The 24,394-nt window shown below is 44.7% G+C and overlaps 11 non-coding genes across 11 annotated transcripts; all 11 read right to left on the reverse strand.

The window, feature by feature from the left end:
* Positions 1-815: 815 nt before the first annotated feature.
* LOC148145416 (U6 spliceosomal RNA) lies at positions 816-922 on the reverse strand. The gene has a single exon (XR_015761341.1). It is a non-coding gene; the product is annotated as a U6 spliceosomal RNA (small nuclear RNA).
* A 1,329-nt stretch (positions 923-2,251) lies between these two features.
* LOC148145417 (U6 spliceosomal RNA) lies at positions 2,252-2,358 on the reverse strand. The gene has a single exon (XR_015761323.1). It is a non-coding gene; the product is annotated as a U6 spliceosomal RNA (small nuclear RNA).
* A 3,069-nt stretch (positions 2,359-5,427) lies between these two features.
* On the reverse strand, positions 5,428-5,534 carry LOC148145418 (U6 spliceosomal RNA). The gene has a single exon (XR_015761342.1). It is a non-coding gene; the product is annotated as a U6 spliceosomal RNA (small nuclear RNA).
* Positions 5,535-6,863: 1,329 nt separating this feature from the next.
* LOC148145419 (U6 spliceosomal RNA) lies at positions 6,864-6,970 on the reverse strand. Its single transcript, XR_015761324.1, has one exon. It is a non-coding gene; the product is annotated as a U6 spliceosomal RNA (small nuclear RNA).
* A 3,069-nt stretch (positions 6,971-10,039) lies between these two features.
* LOC148145420 (U6 spliceosomal RNA) lies at positions 10,040-10,146 on the reverse strand. Its single transcript, XR_015761325.1, has one exon. It is a non-coding gene; the product is annotated as a U6 spliceosomal RNA (small nuclear RNA).
* A 1,328-nt stretch (positions 10,147-11,474) lies between these two features.
* On the reverse strand, positions 11,475-11,581 carry LOC148145421 (U6 spliceosomal RNA). Its single transcript, XR_015761326.1, has one exon. It is a non-coding gene; the product is annotated as a U6 spliceosomal RNA (small nuclear RNA).
* A 3,069-nt stretch (positions 11,582-14,650) lies between these two features.
* On the reverse strand, positions 14,651-14,757 carry LOC148145422 (U6 spliceosomal RNA). Its single transcript, XR_015761343.1, has one exon. It is a non-coding gene; the product is annotated as a U6 spliceosomal RNA (small nuclear RNA).
* A 1,329-nt stretch (positions 14,758-16,086) lies between these two features.
* On the reverse strand, positions 16,087-16,193 carry LOC148145423 (U6 spliceosomal RNA). Its single transcript, XR_015761327.1, has one exon. It is a non-coding gene; the product is annotated as a U6 spliceosomal RNA (small nuclear RNA).
* A 3,069-nt stretch (positions 16,194-19,262) lies between these two features.
* On the reverse strand, positions 19,263-19,369 carry LOC148145424 (U6 spliceosomal RNA). The gene has a single exon (XR_015761344.1). It is a non-coding gene; the product is annotated as a U6 spliceosomal RNA (small nuclear RNA).
* A 1,329-nt stretch (positions 19,370-20,698) lies between these two features.
* Positions 20,699-20,805, reverse strand: LOC148145425 (U6 spliceosomal RNA). Its single transcript, XR_015761328.1, has one exon. It is a non-coding gene; the product is annotated as a U6 spliceosomal RNA (small nuclear RNA).
* Positions 20,806-23,874: 3,069 nt separating this feature from the next.
* On the reverse strand, positions 23,875-23,981 carry LOC148145426 (U6 spliceosomal RNA). Its single transcript, XR_015761345.1, has one exon. It is a non-coding gene; the product is annotated as a U6 spliceosomal RNA (small nuclear RNA).
* Positions 23,982-24,394: the final 413 nt, after the last annotated feature.

Here is a 24,394-nt window from a genome sequence, read left to right on the forward strand (position 1 = left end):
AGGAGCTCCTTTTTAACTTCCTGCCTAACTCTCTGTAAACTCCCTTCACAATCTCAACCTTTTCCCTTCCTATGTGGTTGGTTCCAATGTGTACAATGACCTCCTGCCGGCGCTTCTCTTCCTAGAGAACATCCTGCATCTTCTCTGAAATATCCTTGATCCTGGCATCAGGGAAACCACAAACTATTCTGATTTTTCACCACTGGCCACTGAAGCATCTGCCTGCATCTCGGATTAGAGAGTCCCCTAACACAATCTTATAGAACTCGAGGTACCCCTCATTGCATTAGAACCAGTCTCAATACCAGAAATCTGGCTGTTTGTGCTACGTTTCCCTGATAATCCATCACCCCCTACATTTTCCAAAACAGCATACCTGTTTGAAAACAGCATGTCCCCCGCCCTGTAACACACAAACTCTCAACTTTCTTTCTTTCAGGATGTCCTTATGTCATTCACTTTGGACAAAATGCCACTTCTACCTCGAAACCTCACTCCACACCCGCCACTAGTTTATTAACATTCTCCAGTCCCCCTTTCACCGTTTTAACACCTGGGGGAAATAGATTTGAAAGCACTGTTCCCAGCAGATGTCGGTGTTGCCGAGTTGATCCACAGCCTTGGTGTCCATCAGCTGCTCCCTTCCACCAGGTTCCCAAAGACATGGCTTGTCCTTGCTGAGTATGATCAGCAGTTGGGGTTTTCCTGCAGGGTTTGCTGTTGCCATGGTAAGTGAATCAAGATGCAACCGGGTCCGACGTCTGGGGTTCATTGTGACACTTTTGCAGCCGGTAAATTGTAATGTGGCGGAAGTGTAAAATATGGAACGCTTCACGAATTTGCGTGTCATCCTTGCGCAGGGGCCATGCTAATCTTCTCTGTATCGTTCCAATTTTAGTATATGCGCTGCCGAAGCAAGCACGGTATTAATAAAAAAAGTCGGTTCCTTTATAAAGGCTAGATAATTGAAGCATTTTCTGGTCATGGTTAGTCGAATTCTTTCGTTTCTCTTCTGTTCTCTCCTGCTTCGGATGAGACAAACCAATCTGGCCGCATTCAGACTTTGTTATTGTGGGAGATGCAAACACAGATGTTCAGGACATGTCCTTGCAGACTGTCATGGTCATATGTGTCTTTGGCTCAGACTTCGACTTCCCATTGGCTGTTGACTCCAATATATTTAGTTCCAGGATGCAGCACAAACAGGCCGCCAAATACTTCCTTCAAACGCTTCCGGAGGAGCTCACCAGTCCCATGGACTACAATCACCTTGACGTTTCCCGACAGTGAAGTGTCCCGCTGCATTCGTCAAAACTGCAACTCAGGGCATTCTCCAAGCTGTGCAATAACCGGCAGAGTATTCTGCGCATCCCTCAGTTGACGCCAGCCAATACAAAAATATTTGCGAAATGAAGCTCTTTGAAGGCTAGTGTTTGATACAGAGCTTTTCAGTTTCGCTCGAAGAACGTACAGCATCATTCATTGCAACTGGAGGGTGCTTCTTACTCCGTGATTTCCAGTTCAAGGGGTGATGGACAAACACACCCAGGAAAATAACAAATGTTTGCTTTCACATTGATGATCTATTCTATATAACTCCCAACACTTTCATAATCCAGAACTGAAAATTTATTTGTGAACAATACACAAAGGATCTGAACAACGGTCACATTTCGGATTGAACAACATCACACCATCACGTACATCAATGTCCTTCCTCCACACACACAGCCATACCTAATATACCCCGCAACCTCCACCCTCCGCGCAAATTCACAAAGTCAGTGTCCACCATTCGGGTGAGTTCACAGAGAAACAGCAGCCCCCGCCCTGTAACACACAAACTCTCAACTTTCTTTCGCAGAATGTAAAGCTTCTGTCCTTACGTCATTCACTTTGGATAAAGTGCCATTTCTATCTCGAAACCTCACTCCACATCCGCCACTAGTTTATTAACATTCTCCAGTCCCCCTTTCACCGTTTTAGCACCTGGGGGAAATAGATTTGAAAGCACTGTTCCCAGCAGATGTCGGTGTTGCCGAGTTGATCCACAGCCTTGGTGTCCATCAGCTGCTCCCTTCCACCAGGTTCCCAAAGACATGGCTTGTCCTTGCTGAGTATGATCAGCAGTTGGGGTTTTCCTGCAGGGTTTGCTGTTGCCATGGTAAGTGAATCAAGATGTAACCGGGTTCGACGTCTGGGGTTCATTGTGACACTTTTGCAGCCGGTAAATTGTAATGTGGCGGAAGTGTAAAATATGGAACGCTTCACGAATTTGCGTGTCATCCTTGCGCAGGGGCCATGCTAATCTTCTCTGTATCGTTCCAATTTTAGTATATGTGCTGCCGAAGCGAGCACGGTATTATTAAGAAAGTGGGTTCCTTTATAAAGGTTAGATAATTGAAGCATTTTCTGGTCATGGTTAGTCGAATTCTTTCGTTTCTCTTCTGTTCTCTCCTGCTTCGGATGAGACAAACCAATCTGGCCGCATTCAGATTTTGTTATTGTGGGAGATGCAAACACAGATGTTCAGGACATGTCCTTGCAGACTGTCATGGTCATATGTGTCTTTGGCTCAGACTTCGACTTCCCATTGGCTGTTGACTCCAATATATTTAGTTCCAGGATGCAGCACAAACAGGCCGCCAAATACTTCCTTCAAACGCTTCCGGAGGAGCTCAGCAGTCCCATGGACTACAATCCTCTTTGTTACTTCTTCCACAATCTCAATCAAGTTTGTGAGACATGATTTCCCACACACAAAGCTGTGTTGACTATCCCTAATCAGTCATTGCCTTTCCAAATACATGTACATCCTGTCCCTCAACATTCCCTCCAACAGCCTGTCCACGACTGACGTCAGGCTCACTGGTCTATAGTTCTCTGGTTTGTCCTTACTACCCTTCTTAAACAGTGGTACCACGTTAGCCAATCTCCATTCTTCTGGCACCTCTCCTGTGACTATCGTTGACACAAATATCTCAGCAAGAGTCCCAGCAATCATCGCACTAGATTTCCATAGAGTTCTAGGGTACATCTGATCAGGTTCTGGGATTTATCAACTTTTATGCATTTCAAAACATCCAGCGCTTCCTCCTCTCTAATATGGATATTTTTCAAGATGTCACCCTAAATACCATATCTTCCATGTCCTTTTCCACAGAAAACACCAATATTCATTTAGCATCTCCCCCATCTCCTGGGACTCCACACAGAGGCCACCATGCTGATGTTTGAGGGGCCCTATTCTCTCCCTAGATACCCTTTGTCCTTAGTGTTTTTGTAAAAACCTCATGGATTCTCCTTAACTCTATTTGTCGACACTATCTCATGTCCCCTTTTTGCCCTCCTCGCTTGTCCACACTCATCCAGCATTCCGTATACCTACGAGCCTTGCATTTCATCGTAACAGGAATACACTGTCTTTGGACTCTCGTTATCTTATTTCTGAAGACTTCCCATTTTCCAGCCATCCCTTTACCTGCGAACATCTGCCCCCAATCAGCTTTTGAAAGTTCTTGCCTAATACCGTCAAAATTGGCCTTTCTCCAATTTAGAACTTCAACTATTAAATCTGGTCTATCGTTTTCCATCACTATTTTAAAACTAATAGAATTATGGTTGCTGGCCCCAAAATGCTCCCCCACTGAGACACCTCAGTCACATGCCCTGCCTAATTTCCCAAGAGTAGGTCAGATCTTGCACCTTCTCTCGTAGGTCCATCCACATGCTGAATCAGAAAATTTTCTTGTACACACTTAACAAATTCCTCTCCATCTAAACCCTTAATACTGTGGCAATCCCAGTCAATGTTTGGAAAGTTAAAATCCCCTACCATAACCGCCCTATTATTCTTACAGATAACTGAGATCTCTTTACAAATTTGTTTCTCAATTTTCCTCTGATGATTAGGGGGTATGTAATACAATCACAATAAGGTGATCATCCCTTTCTTATTTCTCAGTTCCACCCAAATAACTTCCTGGGATGTATTTCTGGGAATATCCTCCCTCAGTACAGATATAATGCTATCCCTTATCAAAAGTGCCACTCTCCCTCCTCTCTTGCTTCCCTTTCTGTCCTTCCTGTAGCATTTGTATCCTGAAACATTAGCTGCCAGTCATGTCCATGCCTGAGCCATGTTTCTGTAATTGCTTTGATATCCCAGTGCCATGTTCCTAACCATGCCCTGAGTTAATCTGCCTTCCCTGTTAGGCCCTTGCATTGAAATAAATGCAGTTTAATTTATTAGTCCTACCTTGTCCCTCCCTGCCCTGACCGTTTGACTCACTTCGGTTCTCAACTGTACGGGTCTCAGATTGATCTCTTTCCTCACTATTCCCGTGGGTCCCACTCACCTTACAAGCTTAAATCCTCATGAGCAGCTCTAGCAAATCTCTCTGCCAGTATATTAGTCACCTTCCAATTTAGGTGCAATCTGTCCTTCTTGTGCAGGTCACTTCTACCCCAAAAGAGATTCCAGTGATCCAAAAATGTGAATTTGTATCGCATAAACCAACTTCTTAGCCACGCATTCATCTGCTGCATCCTCCTATTCCTCTATCCTCACTAGCTCGTAGCACCGGGAGTTATCCAGATATAACTACTCTCAAGGAGCTCCTTTTTAACTTCCTGCCTAACTCTCTGTAAACTCCCTTCACAATCTCAACCTTTTCCCTTCCTATGTGGTTGGTTCCAATGTGTACAATGACCTCCTGCCGGCGCTTCTCTTCCTAGAGAACATCCTGCATCTTCTCTGAAATATCCTTGATCCTGGCATCAGGGAAACCACAAACTATTCTGATTTTTCACCACTGGCCACTGAAGCATCTGCCTGCATCTCGGATTAGAGAGTCCCCTAACACAATCTTATAGAACTCGAGGTACCCCTCATTGCATTAGAACCAGTCTCAATACCAGAAATCTGGCTGTTTGTGCTACGTTTCCCTGATAATCCATCACCCCCTACATTTTCCAAAACAGCATACCTGTTTGAAAACAGCATGTCCCCCGCCCTGTAACACACAAACTCTCAACTTTCTTTCTTTCAGGATGTCCTTATGTCATTCACTTTGGACAAAATGCCACTTCTACCTCGAAACCTCACTCCACACCCGCCACTAGTTTATTAACATTCTCCAGTCCCCCTTTCACCGTTTTAACACCTGGGGGAAATAGATTTGAAAGCACTGTTCCCAGCAGATGTCGGTGTTGCCGAGTTGATCCACAGCCTTGGTGTCCATCAGCTGCTCCCTTCCACCAGGTTCCCAAAGACATGGCTTGTCCTTGCTGAGTATGATCAGCAGTTGGGGTTTTCCTGCAGGGTTTGCTGTTGCCATGGTAAGTGAATCAAGATGCAACCGGGTCCGACGTCTGGGGTTCATTGTGACACTTTTGCAGCCGGTAAATTGTAATGTGGCGGAAGTGTAAAATATGGAACGCTTCACGAATTTGCGTGTCATCCTTGCGCAGGGGCCATGCTAATCTTCTCTGTATCGTTCCAATTTTAGTATATGCGCTGCCGAAGCAAGCACGGTATTAATAAAAAAAGTCGGTTCCTTTATAAAGGCTAGATAATTGAAGCATTTTCTGGTCATGGTTAGTCGAATTCTTTCGTTTCTCTTCTGTTCTCTCCTGCTTCGGATGAGACAAACCAATCTGGCCGCATTCAGACTTTGTTATTGTGGGAGATGCAAACACAGATGTTCAGGACATGTCCTTGCAGACTGTCATGGTCATATGTGTCTTTGGCTCAGACTTCGACTTCCCATTGGCTGTTGACTCCAATATATTTAGTTCCAGGATGCAGCACAAACAGGCCGCCAAATACTTCCTTCAAACGCTTCCGGAGGAGCTCACCAGTCCCATGGACTACAATCACCTTGACGTTTCCCGACAGTGAAGTGTCCCGCTGCATTCGTCAAAACTGCAACTCAGGGCATTCTCCAAGCTGTGCAATAACCGGCAGAGTATTCTGCGCATCCCTCAGTTGACGCCAGCCAATACAAAAATATTTGCGAAATGAAGCTCTTTGAAGGCTAGTGTTTGATACAGAGCTTTTCAGTTTCGCTCGAAGAACGTACAGCATCATTCATTGCAACTGGAGGGTGCTTCTTACTCCGTGATTTCCAGTTCAAGGGGTGATGGACAAACACACCCAGGAAAATAACAAATGTTTGCTTTCACATTGATGATCTATTCTATATAACTCCCAACACTTTCATAATCCAGAACTGAAAATTTATTTGTGAACAATACACAAAGGATCTGAACAACGGTCACATTTCGGATTGAACAACATCACACCATCACGTACATCAATGTCCTTCCTCCACACACACAGCCATACCTAATATACCCCGCAACCTCCACCCTCCGCGCAAATTCACAAAGTCAGTGTCCACCATTCGGGTGAGTTCACAGAGAAACAGCAGCCCCCGCCCTGTAACACACAAACTCTCAACTTTCTTTCGCAGAATGTAAAGCTTCTGTCCTTACGTCATTCACTTTGGATAAAGTGCCATTTCTATCTCGAAACCTCACTCCACATCCGCCACTAGTTTATTAACATTCTCCAGTCCCCCTTTCACCGTTTTAGCACCTGGGGGAAATAGATTTGAAAGCACTGTTCCCAGCAGATGTCGGTGTTGCCGAGTTGATCCACAGCCTTGGTGTCCATCAGCTGCTCCCTTCCACCAGGTTCCCAAAGACATGGCTTGTCCTTGCTGAGTATGATCAGCAGTTGGGGTTTTCCTGCAGGGTTTGCTGTTGCCATGGTAAGTGAATCAAGATGTAACCGGGTTCGACGTCTGGGGTTCATTGTGACACTTTTGCAGCCGGTAAATTGTAATGTGGCGGAAGTGTAAAATATGGAACGCTTCACGAATTTGCGTGTCATCCTTGCGCAGGGGCCATGCTAATCTTCTCTGTATCGTTCCAATTTTAGTATATGTGCTGCCGAAGCGAGCACGGTATTATTAAGAAAGTGGGTTCCTTTATAAAGGTTAGATAATTGAAGCATTTTCTGGTCATGGTTAGTCGAATTCTTTCGTTTCTCTTCTGTTCTCTCCTGCTTCGGATGAGACAAACCAATCTGGCCGCATTCAGATTTTGTTATTGTGGGAGATGCAAACACAGATGTTCAGGACATGTCCTTGCAGACTGTCATGGTCATATGTGTCTTTGGCTCAGACTTCGACTTCCCATTGGCTGTTGACTCCAATATATTTAGTTCCAGGATGCAGCACAAACAGGCCGCCAAATACTTCCTTCAAACGCTTCCGGAGGAGCTCAGCAGTCCCATGGACTACAATCCTCTTTGTTACTTCTTCCACAATCTCAATCAAGTTTGTGAGACATGATTTCCCACACACAAAGCTGTGTTGACTATCCCTAATCAGTCATTGCCTTTCCAAATACATGTACATCCTGTCCCTCAACATTCCCTCCAACAGCCTGTCCACGACTGACGTCAGGCTCACTGGTCTATAGTTCTCTGGTTTGTCCTTACTACCCTTCTTAAACAGTGGTACCACGTTAGCCAATCTCCATTCTTCTGGCACCTCTCCTGTGACTATCGTTGACACAAATATCTCAGCAAGAGTCCCAGCAATCATCGCACTAGATTTCCATAGAGTTCTAGGGTACATCTGATCAGGTTCTGGGATTTATCAACTTTTATGCATTTCAAAACATCCAGCGCTTCCTCCTCTCTAATATGGATATTTTTCAAGATGTCACCCTAAATACCATATCTTCCATGTCCTTTTCCACAGAAAACACCAATATTCATTTAGCATCTCCCCCATCTCCTGGGACTCCACACAGAGGCCACCATGCTGATGTTTGAGGGGCCCTATTCTCTCCCTAGATACCCTTTGTCCTTAGTGTTTTTGTAAAAACCTCATGGATTCTCCTTAACTCTATTTGTCGACACTATCTCATGTCCCCTTTTTGCCCTCCTCGCTTGGCCACACTCATCCAGCATTCCGTATACCTACGAGCCTTGCATTTCATCGTAACAGGAATACACTGTCTTTGGACTCTCGTTATCTTATTTCTGAAGACTTCCCATTTTCCAGCCATCCCTTTACCTGCGAACATCTGCCCCCAATCAGCTTTTGAAAGTTCTTGCCTAATACCGTCAAAATTGGCCTTTCTCCAATTTAGAACTTCAACTATTAAATCTGGTCTATCGTTTTCCATCACTATTTTAAAACTAATAGAATTATGGTTGCTGGCCCCAAAATGCTCCCCCACTGAGACACCTCAGTCACATGCCCTGCCTAATTTCCCAAGAGTAGGTCAGATCTTGCACCTTCTCTCGTAGGTCCATCCACATGCTGAATCAGAAAATTTTCTTGTACACACTTAACAAATTCCTCTCCATCTAAACCCTTAATACTGTGGCAATCCCAGTCAATGTTTGGAAAGTTAAAATCCCCTACCATAACCGCCCTATTATTCTTACAGATAACTGAGATCTCTTTACAAATTTGTTTCTCAATTTTCCTCTGATGATTAGGGGGTATGTAATACAATCACAATAAGGTGATCATCCCTTTCTTATTTCTCAGTTCCACCCAAATAACTTCCTGGGATGTATTTCTGGGAATATCCTCCCTCAGTACAGATATAATGCTATCCCTTATCAAAAGTGCCACTCTCCCTCCTCTCTTGCTTCCCTTTCTGTCCTTCCTGTAGCATTTGTATCCTGAAACATTAGCTGCCAGTCATGTCCATGCCTGAGCCATGTTTCTGTAATTGCTTTGATATCCCAGTGCCATGTTCCTAACCATGCCCTGAGTTAATCTGCCTTCCCTGTTAGGCCCTTGCATTGAAATAAATGCAGTTTAATTTATTAGTCCTACCTTGTCCCTCCCTGCCCTGACCGTTTGACTCACTTCGGTTCTCAACTGTACGGGTCTCAGATTGATCTCTTTCCTCACTATTCCCGTGGGTCCCACTCACCTTACAAGCTTAAATCCTCATGAGCAGCTCTAGCAAATCTCTCTGCCAGTATATTAGTCACCTTCCAATTTAGGTGCAATCTGTCCTTCTTGTGCAGGTCACTTCTACCCCAAAAGAGATTCCAGTGATCCAAAAATGTGAATTTGTATCGCATAAACCAACTTCTTAGCCACGCATTCATCTGCTGCATCCTCCTATTCCTCTATCCTCACTAGCTCGTAGCACCGGGAGTTATCCAGATATAACTACTCTCAAGGAGCTCCTTTTTAACTTCCTGCCTAACTCTCTGTAAACTCCCTTCACAATCTCAACCTTTTCCCTTCCTATGTGGTTGGTTCCAATGTGTACAATGACCTCCTGCCGGCGCTTCTCTTCCTAGAGAACATCCTGCATCTTCTCTGAAATATCCTTGATCCTGGCATCAGGGAAACCACAAACTATTCTGATTTTTCACCACTGGCCACTGAAGCATCTGCCTGCATCTCGGATTAGAGAGTCCCCTAACACAATCTTATAGAACTCGAGGTACCCCTCATTGCATTAGAACCAGTCTCAATACCAGAAATCTGGCTGTTTGTGCTACGTTTCCCTGATAATCCATCACCCCCTACATTTTCCAAAACAGCATACCTGTTTGAAAACAGCATGTCCCCCGCCCTGTAACACACAAACTCTCAACTTTCTTTCTTTCAGGATGTCCTTATGTCATTCACTTTGGACAAAATGCCACTTCTACCTCGAAACCTCACTCCACACCCGCCACTAGTTTATTAACATTCTCCAGTCCCCCTTTCACCGTTTTAACACCTGGGGGAAATAGATTTGAAAGCACTGTTCCCAGCAGATGTCGGTGTTGCCGAGTTGATCCACAGCCTTGGTGTCCATCAGCTGCTCCCTTCCACCAGGTTCCCAAAGACATGGCTTGTCCTTGCTGAGTATGATCAGCAGTTGGGGTTTTCCTGCAGGGTTTGCTGTTGCCATGGTAAGTGAATCAAGATGCAACCGGGTCCGACGTCTGGGGTTCATTGTGACACTTTTTCTGCCGGTAAATTGTAATGTGGCGGAAGTGTAAAATATGGAACGCTTCACGAATTTGCGTGTCATCCTTGCGCAGGGGCCATGCTAATCTTCTCTGTATCGTTCCAATTTTAGTATATGTGCTGCCGAAGCGAGCACGGTATTAATAAAAAAGTCGGCTCCTTTATAAAGGCTAGATAATTGAAGCATTTTCTGGTCATGGTTAGTCGAATTCTTTCGTTTCTCTTCTGTTCTCTCCTGCTTCGGATGAGACAAACCAATCTGGCCGCATTCAGACTTTGTTATTGTGGGAGATGCAAACACAGATGTTCAGGACATGTCCTTGCAGACTGTCATGGTCATATGTGTCTTTGGCTCAGACTTCGACTTCCCATTGGCTGTTGACTCCAATATATTTAGTTCCAGGATGCAGCACAAACAGGCCGCCAAATACTTCCTTCAAACGCTTCCGGAGGAGCTCACCAGTCCCATGGACTACAATCACCTTGACGTTTCCCGACAGTGAAGTGTCCCGCTGCATTCGTCAAAACTGCAACTCAGGGCATTCTCCAAGCTGTGCAATAACCGGCAGAGTATTCTGCGCATCCCTCAGTTGACGCCAGCCAATACAAAAATATTTGCGAAATGAAGCTCTTTGAAGGCTAGTGTTTGATACAGAGCTTTTCAGTTTCGCTCGAAGAACGTACAGCATCATTCATTGCAACTGGAGGGTGCTTCTTACTCCGTGATTTCCAGTTCAAGGGGTTATGGACAAACACACCCAGGAAAATAACAAATGTTTGCTTTCACATTGATGATCTATTCTATATAACTCCCAACACTTTCATAATCCAGAACTGAAAATTTATTTGTGAACAATACACAAAGGATCTGAACAACGGTCACATTTCGGATTGAACAACATCACACCATCACGTACATCAATGTCCTTCCTCCACACACACAGCCATGCCTAATATACCCCGCAACCTCCACCCTCCGCGCAAATTCACAAAGTCAGTGTCCACCATTCGGGTGAGTTCACAGAGAAACAGCAGCCCCCGCCCTGTAACACACAAACTCTCAACTTTCTTTCGCAGAATGTAAAGCTTCTGTCCTTACGTCATTCACTTTGGATAAAGTGCCATTTCTATCTCGAAACCTCACTCCACATCCGCCACTAGTTTATTAACATTCTCCAGTCCCCCTTTCACCGTTTTAGCACCTGGGGGAAATAGATTTGAAAGCACTGTTCCCAGCAGATGTCGGTGTTGCCGAGTTGATCCACAGCCTTGGTGTCCATCAGCTGCTCCCTTCCACCAGGTTCCCAAAGACATGGCTTGTCCTTGCTGAGTATGATCAGCAGTTGGGGTTTTCCTGCAGGGTTTGCTGTTGCCATGGTAAGTGAATCAAGATGTAACCGGGTTCGACGTCTGGGGTTCATTGTGACACTTTTGCAGCCGGTAAATTGTAATGTGGCGGAAGTGTAAAATATGGAACGCTTCACGAATTTGCGTGTCATCCTTGCGCAGGGGCCATGCTAATCTTCTCTGTATCGTTCCAATTTTAGTATATGTGCTGCCGAAGCGAGCACGGTATTATTAAGAAAGTGGGTTCCTTTATAAAGGTTAGATAATTGAAGCATTTTCTGGTCATGGTTAGTCGAATTCTTTCGTTTCTCTTCTGTTCTCTCCTGCTTCGGATGAGACAAACCAATCTGGCCGCATTCAGATTTTGTTATTGTGGGAGATGCAAACACAGATGTTCAGGACATGTCCTTGCAGACTGTCATGGTCATATGTGTCTTTGGCTCAGACTTCGACTTCCCATTGGCTGTTGACTCCAATATATTTAGTTCCAGGATGCAGCACAAACAGGCCGCCAAATACTTCCTTCAAACGCTTCCGGAGGAGCTCAGCAGTCCCATGGACTACAATCCTCTTTGTTACTTCTTCCACAATCTCAATCAAGTTTGTGAGACATGATTTCCCACACACAAAGCTGTGTTGACTATCCCTAATCAGTCATTGCCTTTCCAAATACATGTACATCCTGTCCCTCAACATTCCCTCCAACAGCCTGTCCACGACTGACGTCAGGCTCACTGGTCTATAGTTCTCTGGTTTGTCCTTACTACCCTTCTTAAACAGTGGTACCACGTTAGCCAATCTCCATTCTTCTGGCACCTCTCCTGTGACTATCGTTGACACAAATATCTCAGCAAGAGTCCCAGCAATCATCGCACTAGATTTCCATAGAGTTCTAGGGTACATCTGATCAGGTTCTGGGATTTATCAACTTTTATGCATTTCAAAACATCCAGCGCTTCCTCCTCTCTAATATGGATATTTTTCAAGATGTCACCCTAAATACCATATCTTCCATGTCCTTTTCCACAGAAAACACCAATATTCATTTAGCATCTCCCCCATCTCCTGGGACTCCACACAGAGGCCACCATGCTGATGTTTGAGGGGCCCTATTCTCTCCCTAGATACCCTTTGTCCTTAGTGTTTTTGTAAAAACCTCATGGATTCTCCTTAACTCTATTTGTCGACACTATCTCATGTCCCCTTTTTGCCCTCCTCGCTTGTCCACACTCATCCAGCATTCCGTATACCTACGAGCCTTGCATTTCATCGTAACAGGAATACACTGTCTTTGGACTCTCGTTATCTTATTTCTGAAGACTTCCCATTTTCCAGCCATCCCTTTACCTGCGAACATCTGCCCCCAATCAGCTTTTGAAAGTTCTTGCCTAATACCGTCAAAATTGGCCTTTCTCCAATTTAGAACTTCAACTATTAAATCTGGTCTATCGTTTTCCATCACTATTTTAAAACTAATAGAATTATGGTTGCTGGCCCCAAAATGCTCCCCCACTGAGACACCTCAGTCACATGCCCTGCCTAATTTCCCAAGAGTAGGTCAGATCTTGCACCTTCTCTCGTAGGTCCATCCACATGCTGAATCAGAAAATTTTCTTGTACACACTTAACAAATTCCTCTCCATCTAAACCCTTAATACTGTGGCAATCCCAGTCAATGTTTGGAAAGTTAAAATCCCCTACCATAACCGCCCTATTATTCTTACAGATAACTGAGATCTCTTTACAAATTTGTTTCTCAATTTTCCTCTGATGATTAGGGGGTATGTAATACAATCACAATAAGGTGATCATCCCTTTCTTATTTCTCAGTTCCACCCAAATAACTTCCTGGGATGTATTTCTGGGAATATCCTCCCTCAGTACAGATATAATGCTATCCCTTATCAAAAGTGCCACTCTCCCTCCTCTCTTGCTTCCCTTTCTGTCCTTCCTGTAGCATTTGTATCCTGAAACATTAGCTGCCAGTCATGTCCATGCCTGAGCCATGTTTCTGTAATTGCTTTGATATCCCAGTGCCATGTTCCTAACCATGCCCTGAGTTAATCTGCCTTCCCTGTTAGGCCCTTGCATTGAAATAAATGCAGTTTAATTTATTAGTCCTACCTTGTCCCTCCCTGCCCTGACCGTTTGACTCACTTCGGTTCTCAACTGTACGGGTCTCAGATTGATCTCTTTCCTCACTATTCCCGTGGGTCCCACTCACCTTACAAGCTTAAATCCTCATGAGCAGCTCTAGCAAATCTCTCTGCCAGTATATTAGTCACCTTCCAATTTAGGTGCAATCTGTCCTTCTTGTGCAGGTCACTTCTACCCCAAAAGAGATTCCAGTGATCCAAAAATGTGAATTTGTATCGCATAAACCAACTTCTTAGCCACGCATTCATCTGCTGCATCCTCCTATTCCTCTATCCTCACTAGCTCGTAGCACCGGGAGTTATCCAGATATAACTACTCTCAAGGAGCTCCTTTTTAACTTCCTGCCTAACTCTCTGTAAACTCCCTTCACAATCTCAACCTTTTCCCTTCCTATGTGGTTGGTTCCAATGTGTACAATGACCTCCTGCCGGCGCTTCTCTTCCTAGAGAACATCCTGCATCTTCTCTGAAATATCCTTGATCCTGGCATCAGGGAAACCACAAACTATTCTGATTTTTCACCACTGGCCACTGAAGCATCTGCCTGCATCTCGGATTAGAGAGTCCCCTAACACAATCTTATAGAACTCGAGGTACCCCTCATTGCATTAGAACCAGTCTCAATACCAGAAATCTGGCTGTTTGTGCTACGTTTCCCTGATAATCCATCACCCCCTACATTTTCCAAAACAGCATACCTGTTTGAAAACAGCATGTCCCCCGCCCTGTAACACACAAACTCTCAACTTTCTTTCTTTCAGGATGTCCTTATGTCATTCACTTTGGACAAAATGCCACTTCTACCTCGAAACCTCACTCCACACCCGCCACTAGTTTATTAACATTCTCCAGTCCCCCTTTCACCGTTTTAACACCTGGGGGAAATAGATTTGAAAGCACTGTTCCCAGCAGATGTTGGTGTTGCCGAGTTGATCCACAGCCTTGGTGTCCATCAGCTGCTCCCTTCCACCAGGTTCCCAAAGACATGGCTTGTCCTTGCTGAGTATGATCAGCAGTTGGGGTTTTCCTGCAGGGTTTGCTGTTGCCATGGTAAGTGAATCAAGATGCAACCGGGTCCGACGTCTGGGGTTCATTGTGACACTTTTGCAGCCGGTAAATTGTAATGTGGCGGAAGTGTAAAATATGGAACGCTTCACGAATTTGCGTGTCATCCTTGCGCAGGGGCCATGCTAATCTTCTCTGTATCGTTCCAATTTTAGTATATGCGCTGCCGAAGCAAGCACGGTATTAATAAAAAAAGTCGGTTCCTTTATAAAGGCTAGATAATTGAAGCATTTTCTGGTCATGGTTAGTCGAATTCTTTCGTTTCTCTTCTGTTCTCTCCTGCTTCGGATGAGACAAACCAATCTGGCCGCATTCAGACTTTGTTATTGTGGGAGATGCAAACACAGATGTTCAGGACATGTCCTTGCAGACTGTCATGGTCATATGTGTCTTTGGCTCAGACTTCGACTTCCCATTGGCTGTTGACTCCAATATATTTAGTTCCAGGATGCAGCACAAACAGGCCGCCAAATACTTCCTTCAAACGCTTCCGGAGGAGCTCACCAGTCCCATGGACTACAATCACCTTGACGTTTCCCGACAGTGAAGTGTCCCGCTGCATTCGTCAAAACTGCAACTCAGGGCATTCTCCAAGCTGTGCAATAACCGGCAGAGTATTCTGCGCATCCCTCAGTTGACGCCAGCCAATACAAAAATATTTGCGAAATGAAGCTCTTTGAAGGCTAGTGTTTGATACAGAGCTTTTCAGTTTCGCTCGAAGAACGTACAGCATCATTCATTGCAACTGGAGGGTGCTTCTTACTCCGTGATTTCCAGTTCAAGGGGTTATGGACAAACACACCCAGGAAAATAACAAATGTTTGCTTTCACATTGATGATCTATTCTATATAACTCCCAACACTTTCATAATCCAGAACTGAAAATTTATTTGTGAACAATACACAAAGGATCTGAACAACGGTCACATTTCGGATTGAACAACATCACACCATCACGTACAACAATGTCCTTCCTCCACACACACAGCCATACCTAATATACCCCGCAACCTCCACCCTCCGCGCAAATTCACAAAGTCAGTGTCCACCATTCGGGTGAGTTCACAGAGAAACAGCAGCCCCCGCCCTGTAACACACAAACTCTCAACTTTCTTTCGCAGAATGTAAAGCTTCTGTCCTTACGTCATTCACTTTGGATAAAGTGCCATTTCTATCTCGAAACCTCACTCCACATCCGCCACTAGTTTATTAACATTCTCCAGTCCCCCTTTCACCGTTTTAGCACCTGGGGGAAATAGATTTGAAAGCACTGTTCCCAGCAGATGTCGGTGTTGCCGAGTTGATCCACAGCCTTGGTGTCCATCAGCTGCTCCCTTCCACCAGGTTCCCAAAGACATGGCTTGTCCTTGCTGAGTATGATCAGCAGTTGGGGTTTTCCTGCAGGGTTTGCTGTTGCCATGGTAAGTGAATCAAGATGTAACCGGGTTCGACGTCTGGGGTTCATTGTGACACTTTTGCAGCCGGTAAATTGTAATGTGGCGGAAGTGTAAAATATGGAACGCTTCACGAATTTGCGTGTCATCCTTGCGCAGGGGCCATGCTAATCTTCTCTGTATCGTTCCAATTTTAGTATATGTGCTGCCGAAGCGAGCACGGTATTATTAAGAAAGTGGGTTCCTTTATAAAGGTTAGATAATTGAAGCATTTTCTGGTCATGGTTAGTCGAATTCTTTCGTTTCTCTTCTGTTCTCTCCTGCTTCGGATGAGACAAACCAATCTGGCCGCATTCAGATTTTGTTATTGTGGGAGATGCAAACACAGATGTTCAGGACATGTCCTTGCAGACTGTCATGGTCATATGTGTCTTTGGCTCAGACTTCGACTTCCCATTGGCTGTTGACTCCAATATATTTAGTTCCAGGATGCAGCACAAACAGGCCGCCAAATACTTCCTTCAAACGCTTCCGGAGGAGCTCAGCAGTCCCATGGACTACAATCCTCTTTGTTACTTCTTCCACAATCTCAATCAAGTTTGTGAGACATGATTTCCCACACACAAAGCTGTGTTGACTATCCCTAATCAGTCATTGCCTTTCCAAATACATGTACATCCTGTCCCTCAACATTCCCTCCAACAGCCTGTCCACGACTGACGTCAGGCTCACTGGTCTATAGTTCTCTGGTTTGTCCTTACTACCCTTCTTAAACAGTGGTACCACGTTAGCCAATCTCCATTCTTCTGGCACCTCTCCTGTGACTATCGTTGACACAAATATCTCAGCAAGAGTCCCAGCAATCATCGCACTAGATTTCCATAGAGTTCTAGGGTACATCTGATCAGGTTCTGGGATTTATCAACTTTTATGCATTTCAAAACATCCAGCGCTTCCTCCTCTCTAATATGGATATTTTTCAAGATGTCACCCTAAATACCATATCTTCCATGTCCTTTTCCACAGAAAACACCAATATTCATTTAGCATCTCCCCCATCTCCTGGGACTCCACACAGAGGCCACCATGCTGATGTTTGAGGGGCCCTATTCTCTCCCTAGATACCCTTTGTCCTTAGTGTTTTTGTAAAAACCTCATGGATTCTCCTTAACTCTATTTGTCGACACTATCTCATGTCCCCTTTTTGCCCTCCTCGCTTGTCCACACTCATCCAGCATTCCGTATACCTACGAGCCTTGCATTTCATCGTAACAGGAATACACTGTCTTTGGACTCTCGTTATCTTATTTCTGAAGACTTCCCATTTTCCAGCCATCCCTTTACCTGCGAACATCTGCCCCCAATCAGCTTTTGAAAGTTCTTGCCTAATACCGTCAAAATTGGCCTTTCTCCAATTTAGAACTTCAACTATTAAATCTGGTCTATCGTTTTCCATCACTATTTTAAAACTAATAGAATTATGGTTGCTGGCCCCAAAATGCTCCCCCACTGAGACACCTCAGTCACATGCCCTGCCTAATTTCCCAAGAGTAGGTCAGATCTTGCACCTTCTCTCGTAGGTCCATCCACATGCTGAATCAGAAAATTTTCTTGTACACACTTAACAAATTCCTCTCCATCTAAACCCTTAATACTGTGGCAATCCCAGTCAATGTTTGGAAAGTTAAAATCCCCTACCATAACCGCCCTATTATTCTTACAGATAACTGAGATCTCTTTACAAATTTGTTTCTCAATTTTCCTCTGATGATTAGGGGGTATGTAATACAATCACAATAAGGTGATCATCCCTTTCTTATTTCTCAGTTCCACCCAAATAACTTCCTGGGATGTATTTCTGGGAATATCCTCCCTCAGTACAGATATAATGCTATCCCTTATCAAAAGTGCCACTCTCCCTCCTCTCTTGCTTCCCTTTCTGTCCTTCCTGTAGCATTTGTATCCTGAAACATTAGCTGCCAGTCATGTCCATGCCTGAGCCATGTTTCTGTAATTGCTTTGATATCCCAGTGCCATGTTCCTAACCATGCCCTGAGTTAATCTGCCTTCCCTGTTAGGCCCTTGCATTGAAATAAATGCAGTTTAATTTATTAGTCCTACCTTGTCCCTCCCTGCCCTGACCGTTTGACTCACTTCGGTTCTCAACTGTACGGGTCTCAGATTGATCTCTTTCCTCACTATTCCCGTGGGTCCCACTCACCTTACAAGCTTAAATCCTCATGAGCAGCTCTAGCAAATCTCTCTGCCAGTATATTAGTCACCTTCCAATTTAGGTGCAATCTGTCCTTCTTGTGCAGGTCACTTCTACCCCAAAAGAGATTCCAGTGATCCAAAAATGTGAATTTGTATCGCATAAACCAACTTCTTAGCCACGCATTCATCTGCTGCATCCTCCTATTCCTCTATCCTCACTAGCTCGTAGCACCGGGAGTTATCCAGATATAACTACTCTCAAGGAGCTCCTTTTTAACTTCCTGCCTAACTCTCTGTAAACTCCCTTCACAATCTCAACCTTTTCCCTTCCTATGTGGTTGGTTCCAATGTGTACAATGACCTCCTGCCGGCGCTTCTCTTCCTAGAGAACATCCTGCATCTTCTCTGAAATATCCTTGATCCTGGCATCAGGGAAACCACAAACTATTCTGATTTTTCACCACTGGCCACTGAAGCATCTGCCTGCATCTCGGATTAGAGAGTCCCCTAACACAATCTTATAGAACTCGAGGTACCCCTCATTGCATTAGAACCAGTCTCAATACCAGAAATCTGGCTGTTTGTGCTACGTTTCCCTGATAATCCATCACCCCCTACATTTTCCAAAACAGCATACCTGTTTGAAAACAGCATGTCCCCCGCCCTGTAACACACAAACTCTCAACTTTCTTTCTTTCAGGATGTCCTTATGTCATTCACTTTGGACAAAATGCCACTTCTACCTCGAAACCTCACTCCACACCCGCCACTAGTTTATTAACATTCTCCAGTCCCCCTTTCACCGTTTTAACACCTGGGGGAAATAGATTTGAAAGCACTGTTCCCAGCAGATGTTGGTGTTGCCGAGTTGATCCACAGCCTTGGTGTCCATCAGCTGCTCCCTTCCACCAGGTTCCCAAAGACATGGCTTGTCCTTGCTGAGTATGATCAGCAGTTGGGGTTTTCCTGCAGGGTTTGCTGTTGCCATGGTAAGTGAATCAAGATGCAACCGGGTCCGACGTCTGGGGTTCATTGTGACACTTTTGCAGCCGGTAAATTGTAATGTGGCGGAAGTGTAAAATATGGAACGCTTCACGAATTTGCGTGTCATCCTTGCGCAGGGGCCATGCTAATCTTCTCTGTATCGTTCCAATTTTAGTATATGCGCTGCCGAAGCAAGCACGGTATTAATAAAAAAAGTCGGTTCCTTTATAAAGGCTAGATAATTGAAGCATTTTCTGGTCATGGTTAGTCGAATTCTTTCGTTTCTCTTCTGTTCTCTCCTGCTTCGGATGAGACAAACCAATCTGGCCGCATTCAGACTTTGTTATTGTGGGAGATGCAAACACAGATGTTCAGGACATGTCCTTGCAGACTGTCATGGTCATATGTGTCTTTGGCTCAGACTTCGACTTCCCATTGGCTGTTGACTCCAATATATTTAGTTCCAGGATGCAGCACAAACAGGCCGCCAAATACTTCCTTCAAACGCTTCCGGAGGAGCTCACCAGTCCCATGGACTACAATCACCTTGACGTTTCCCGACAGTGAAGTGTCCCGCTGCATTCGTCAAAACTGCAACTCAGGGCATTCTCCAAGCTGTGCAATAACCGGCAGAGTATTCTGCGCATCCCTCAGTTGACGCCAGCCAATACAAAAATATTTGCGAAATGAAGCTCTTTGAAGGCTAGTGTTTGATACAGAGCTTTTCAGTTTCGCTCGAAGAACGTACAGCATCATTCATTGCAACTGGAGGGTGCTTCTTACTCCGTGATTTCCAGTTCAAGGGGTTATGGACAAACACACCCAGGAAAATAACAAATGTTTGCTTTCACATTGATGATCTATTCTATATAACTCCCAACACTTTCATAATCCAGAACTGAAAATTTATTTGTGAACAATACACAAAGGATCTGAACAACGGTCACATTTCGGATTGAACAACATCACACCATCACGTACAACAATGTCCTTCCTCCACACACACAGCCATACCTAATATACCCCGCAACCTCCACCCTCCGCGCAAATTCACAAAGTCAGTGTCCACCATTCGGGTGAGTTCACAGAGAAACAGCAGCCCCCGCCCTGTAACACACAAACTCTCAACTTTCTTTCGCAGAATGTAAAGCTTCTGTCCTTACGTCATTCACTTTGGATAAAGTGCCATTTCTATCTCGAAACCTCACTCCACATCCGCCACTAGTTTATTAACATTCTCCAGTCCCCCTTTCACCGTTTTAGCACCTGGGGGAAATAGATTTGAAAGCACTGTTCCCAGCAGATGTCGGTGTTGCCGAGTTGATCCACAGCCTTGGTGTCCATCAGCTGCTCCCTTCCACCAGGTTCCCAAAGACATGGCTTGTCCTTACTGAGTATGATCAGCAGTTGGGGTTTTCCTGCAGGGTTTGCTGTTGCCATGGTAAGTGAATCAAGATGTAACCGGGTTCGACGTCTGGGGTTCATTGTGACACTTTTGCAGCCGGTAAATTGTAATGTGGCGGAAGTGTAAAATATGGAACGCTTCACGAATTTGCGTGTCATCCTTGCGCAGGGGCCATGCTAATCTTCTCTGTATCGTTCCAATTTTAGTATATGTGCTGCCGAAGCGAGCACGGTATTATTAAGAAAGTGGGTTCCTTTATAAAGGTTAGATAATTGAAGCATTTTCTGGTCATGGTTAGTCGAATTCTTTCGTTTCTCTTCTGTTCTCTCCTGCTTCGGATGAGACAAACCAATCTGGCCGCATTCAGATTTTGTTATTGTGGGAGATGCAAACACAGATGTTCAGGACATGTCCTTGCAGACTGTCATGGTCATATGTGTCTTTGGCTCAGACTTCGACTTCCCATTGGCTGTTGACTCCAATATATTTAGTTCCAGGATGCAGCACAAACAGGCCGCCAAATACTTCCTTCAAACGCTTCCGGAGGAGCTCAGCAGTCCCATGGACTACAATCCTCTTTGTTACTTCTTCCACAATCTCAATCAAGTTTGTGAGACATGATTTCCCACACACAAAGCTGTGTTGACTATCCCTAATCAGTCATTGCCTTTCCAAATACATGTACATCCTGTCCCTCAACATTCCCTCCAACAGCCTGTCCACGACTGACGTCAGGCTCACTGGTCTATAGTTCTCTGGTTTGTCCTTACTACCCTTCTTAAACAGTGGTACCACGTTAGCCAATCTCCATTCTTCTGGCACCTCTCCTGTGACTATCGTTGACACAAATATCTCAGCAAGAGTCCCAGCAATCATCGCACTAGATTTCCATAGAGTTCTAGGGTACATCTGATCAGGTTCTGGGATTTATCAACTTTTATGCATTTCAAAACATCCAGCGCTTCCTCCTCTCTAATATGGATATTTTTCAAGATGTCACCCTAAATACCATATCTTCCATGTCCTTTTCCACAGAAAACACCAATATTCATTTCGCATCTCCCCCATCTCCTGGGACTCCACACAGAGGCCACCATGCTGATGTTTGAGGGGCCCTATTCTCTCCCTAGATACCCTTTGTCCTTAGTGTTTTTGTAAAAACCTCATGGATTCTCCTTAACTCTATTTGTCGACACTATCTCATGTCCCCTTTTTGCCCTCCTCGCTTGGCCACACTCATCCAGCATTCCGTATACCTACGAGCCTTGCATTTCATCGTAACAGGAATACACTGTCTTTGGACTCTCGTTATCTTATTTCTGAAGACTTCCCATTTTCCAGCCATCCCTTTACCTGCGAACATCTGCCCCCAATCAGCTTTTGAAAGTTCTTGCCTAATACCGTCAAAATTGGCCTTTCTCCAATTTAGAACTTCAACTATTAAATCTGGTCTATCGTTTTCCATCACTATTTTAAAACTAATAGAATTATGGTTGCTGGCCCCAAAATGCTCCCCCACTGAGACACCTCAGTCACATGCCCTGCCTAATTTCCCAAGAGTAGGTCAGATCTTGCACCTTCTCTCGTAGGTCCATCCACATGCTGAATCAGAAAATTTTCTTGTACACACTTAACAAATTCCTCTCCATCTAAACCCTTAATACTGTGGCAATCCCAGTCAATGTTTGGAAAGTTAAAATCCCCTACCATAACCGCCCTATTATTCTTACAGATAACTGAGATCTCTTTACAAATTTGTTTCTCAATTTTCCTCTGATGATTAGGGGGTATGTAATACAATCACAATAAGGTGATCATCCCTTTCTTATTTCTCAGTTCCACCCAAATAACTTCCTGGTATGTATTTCTGGGAATATCCTCCCTCAGTACAGATATAATGCTATCCCTTATCAAAAGTGCCACTCTCCCTCCTCTCTTGCTTCCCTTTCTGTCCTTCCTGTAGCATTTGTATCCTGAAACATTAGCTGCCAGTCATGTCCATGCCTGAGCCATGTTTCTGTAATTGCTTTGATATCCCAGTGCCATGTTCCTAACCATGCCCTGAGTTAATCTGCCTTCCCTGTTAGGCCCTTGCATTGAAATAAATGCAGTTTAATTTATTAGTCCTACCTTGTCCCTCCCTGCCCTGACCGTTTGACTCACTTCGGTTCTCAACTGTACGGGTCTCAGATTGATCTCTTTCCTCACTATTCCCGTGGGTCCCACTCACCTTACAAGCTTAAATCCTCATGAGCAGCTCTAGCAAATCTCTCTGCCAGTATATTAGTCACCTTCCAATTTAGGTGCAATCTGTCCTTCTTGTGCAGGTCACTTCTACCCCAAAAGAGATTCCAGTGATCCAAAAACGTGAATTTGTATCGCATAAACCAACTTCTTAGCCACGCATTCATCTGCTGCATCCTCCTATTCCTCTATCCTCACTAGCTCGTAGCACCGGGAGTTATCCAGATATAACTACTCTCAAGGAGCTCCTTTTTAACTTCCTGCCTAACTCTCTGTAAACTCCCTTCACAATCTCAACCTTTTCCCTTCCTATGTGGTTGGTTCCAATGTGTACAATGACCTCCTGCCGGCGCTTCTCTTCCTAGAGAACATCCTGCATCTTCTCTGAAATATCCTTGATCCTGGCATCAGGGAAACCACAAACTATTCTGATTTTTCACCACTGGCCACTGAAGCATCTGCCTGCATCTCGGATTAGAGAGTCCCCTAACACAATCTTATAGAACTCGAGGTACCCCTCATTGCATTAGAACCAGTCTCAATACCAGAAATCTGGCTGTTTGTGCTACGTTTCCCTGATAATCCATCACCCCCTACATTTTCCAAAACAGCATACCTGTTTGAAAACAGCATGTCCCCCGCCCTGTAACACACAAACTCTCAACTTTCTTTCTTTCAGGATGTCCTTATGTCATTCACTTTGGACAAAATGCCACTTCTACCTCGAAACCTCACTCCACACCCGCCACTAGTTTATTAACATTCTCCAGTCCCCCTTTCACCGTTTTAACACCTGGGGGAAATAGATTTGAAAGCACTGTTCCCAGCAGATGTCGGTGTTGCCGAGTTGATCCACAGCCTTGGTGTCCATCAGCTGCTCCCTTCCACCAGGTTCCCAAAGACATGGCTTGTCCTTGCTGAGTATGATCAGCAGTTGGGGTTTTCCTGCAGGGTTTGCTGTTGCCATGGTAAGTGAATCAAGATGCAACCGGGTCCGACGTCTGGGGTTCATTGTGACACTTTTGCAGCCGGTAAATTGTAATGTGGCGGAAGTGTAAAATATGGAACGCTTCACGAATTTGCGTGTCATCCTTGCGCAGGGGCCATGCTAATCTTCTCTGTATCGTTCCAATTTTAGTATATGCGCTGCCGAAGCAAGCACGGTATTAATAAAAAAAGTCGGTTCCTTTATAAAGGCTAGATAATTGAAGCATTTTCTGGTCATGGTTAGTCGAATTCTTTCGTTTCTCTTCTGTTCTCTCCTGCTTCGGATGAGACAAACCAATCTGGCCGCATTCAGACTTTGTTATTGTGGGAGATGCAAACACAGATGTTCAGGACATGTCCTTGCAGACTGTCATGGTCATATGTGTCTTTGGCTCAGACTTCGACTTCCCATTGGCTGTTGACTCCAATATATTTAGTTCCAGGATGCAGCACAAACAGGCCGCCAAATACTTCCTTCAAACGCTTCCGGAGGAGCTCACCAGTCCCATGGACTACAATCACCTTGACGTTTCCCGACAGTGAAGTGTCCCGCTGCATTCGTCAAAACTGCAACTCAGGGCATTCTCC

This window comes from Chiloscyllium plagiosum, unplaced genomic scaffold, assembly GCF_037043375.1.
Source record: "Chiloscyllium plagiosum isolate Xiang-an unplaced genomic scaffold, Cpla_swu_hap1 HiC_scaffold_24, whole genome shotgun sequence".
Classification (NCBI taxonomy): domain Eukaryota; kingdom Metazoa; phylum Chordata; class Chondrichthyes; order Orectolobiformes; family Hemiscylliidae; genus Chiloscyllium; species Chiloscyllium plagiosum.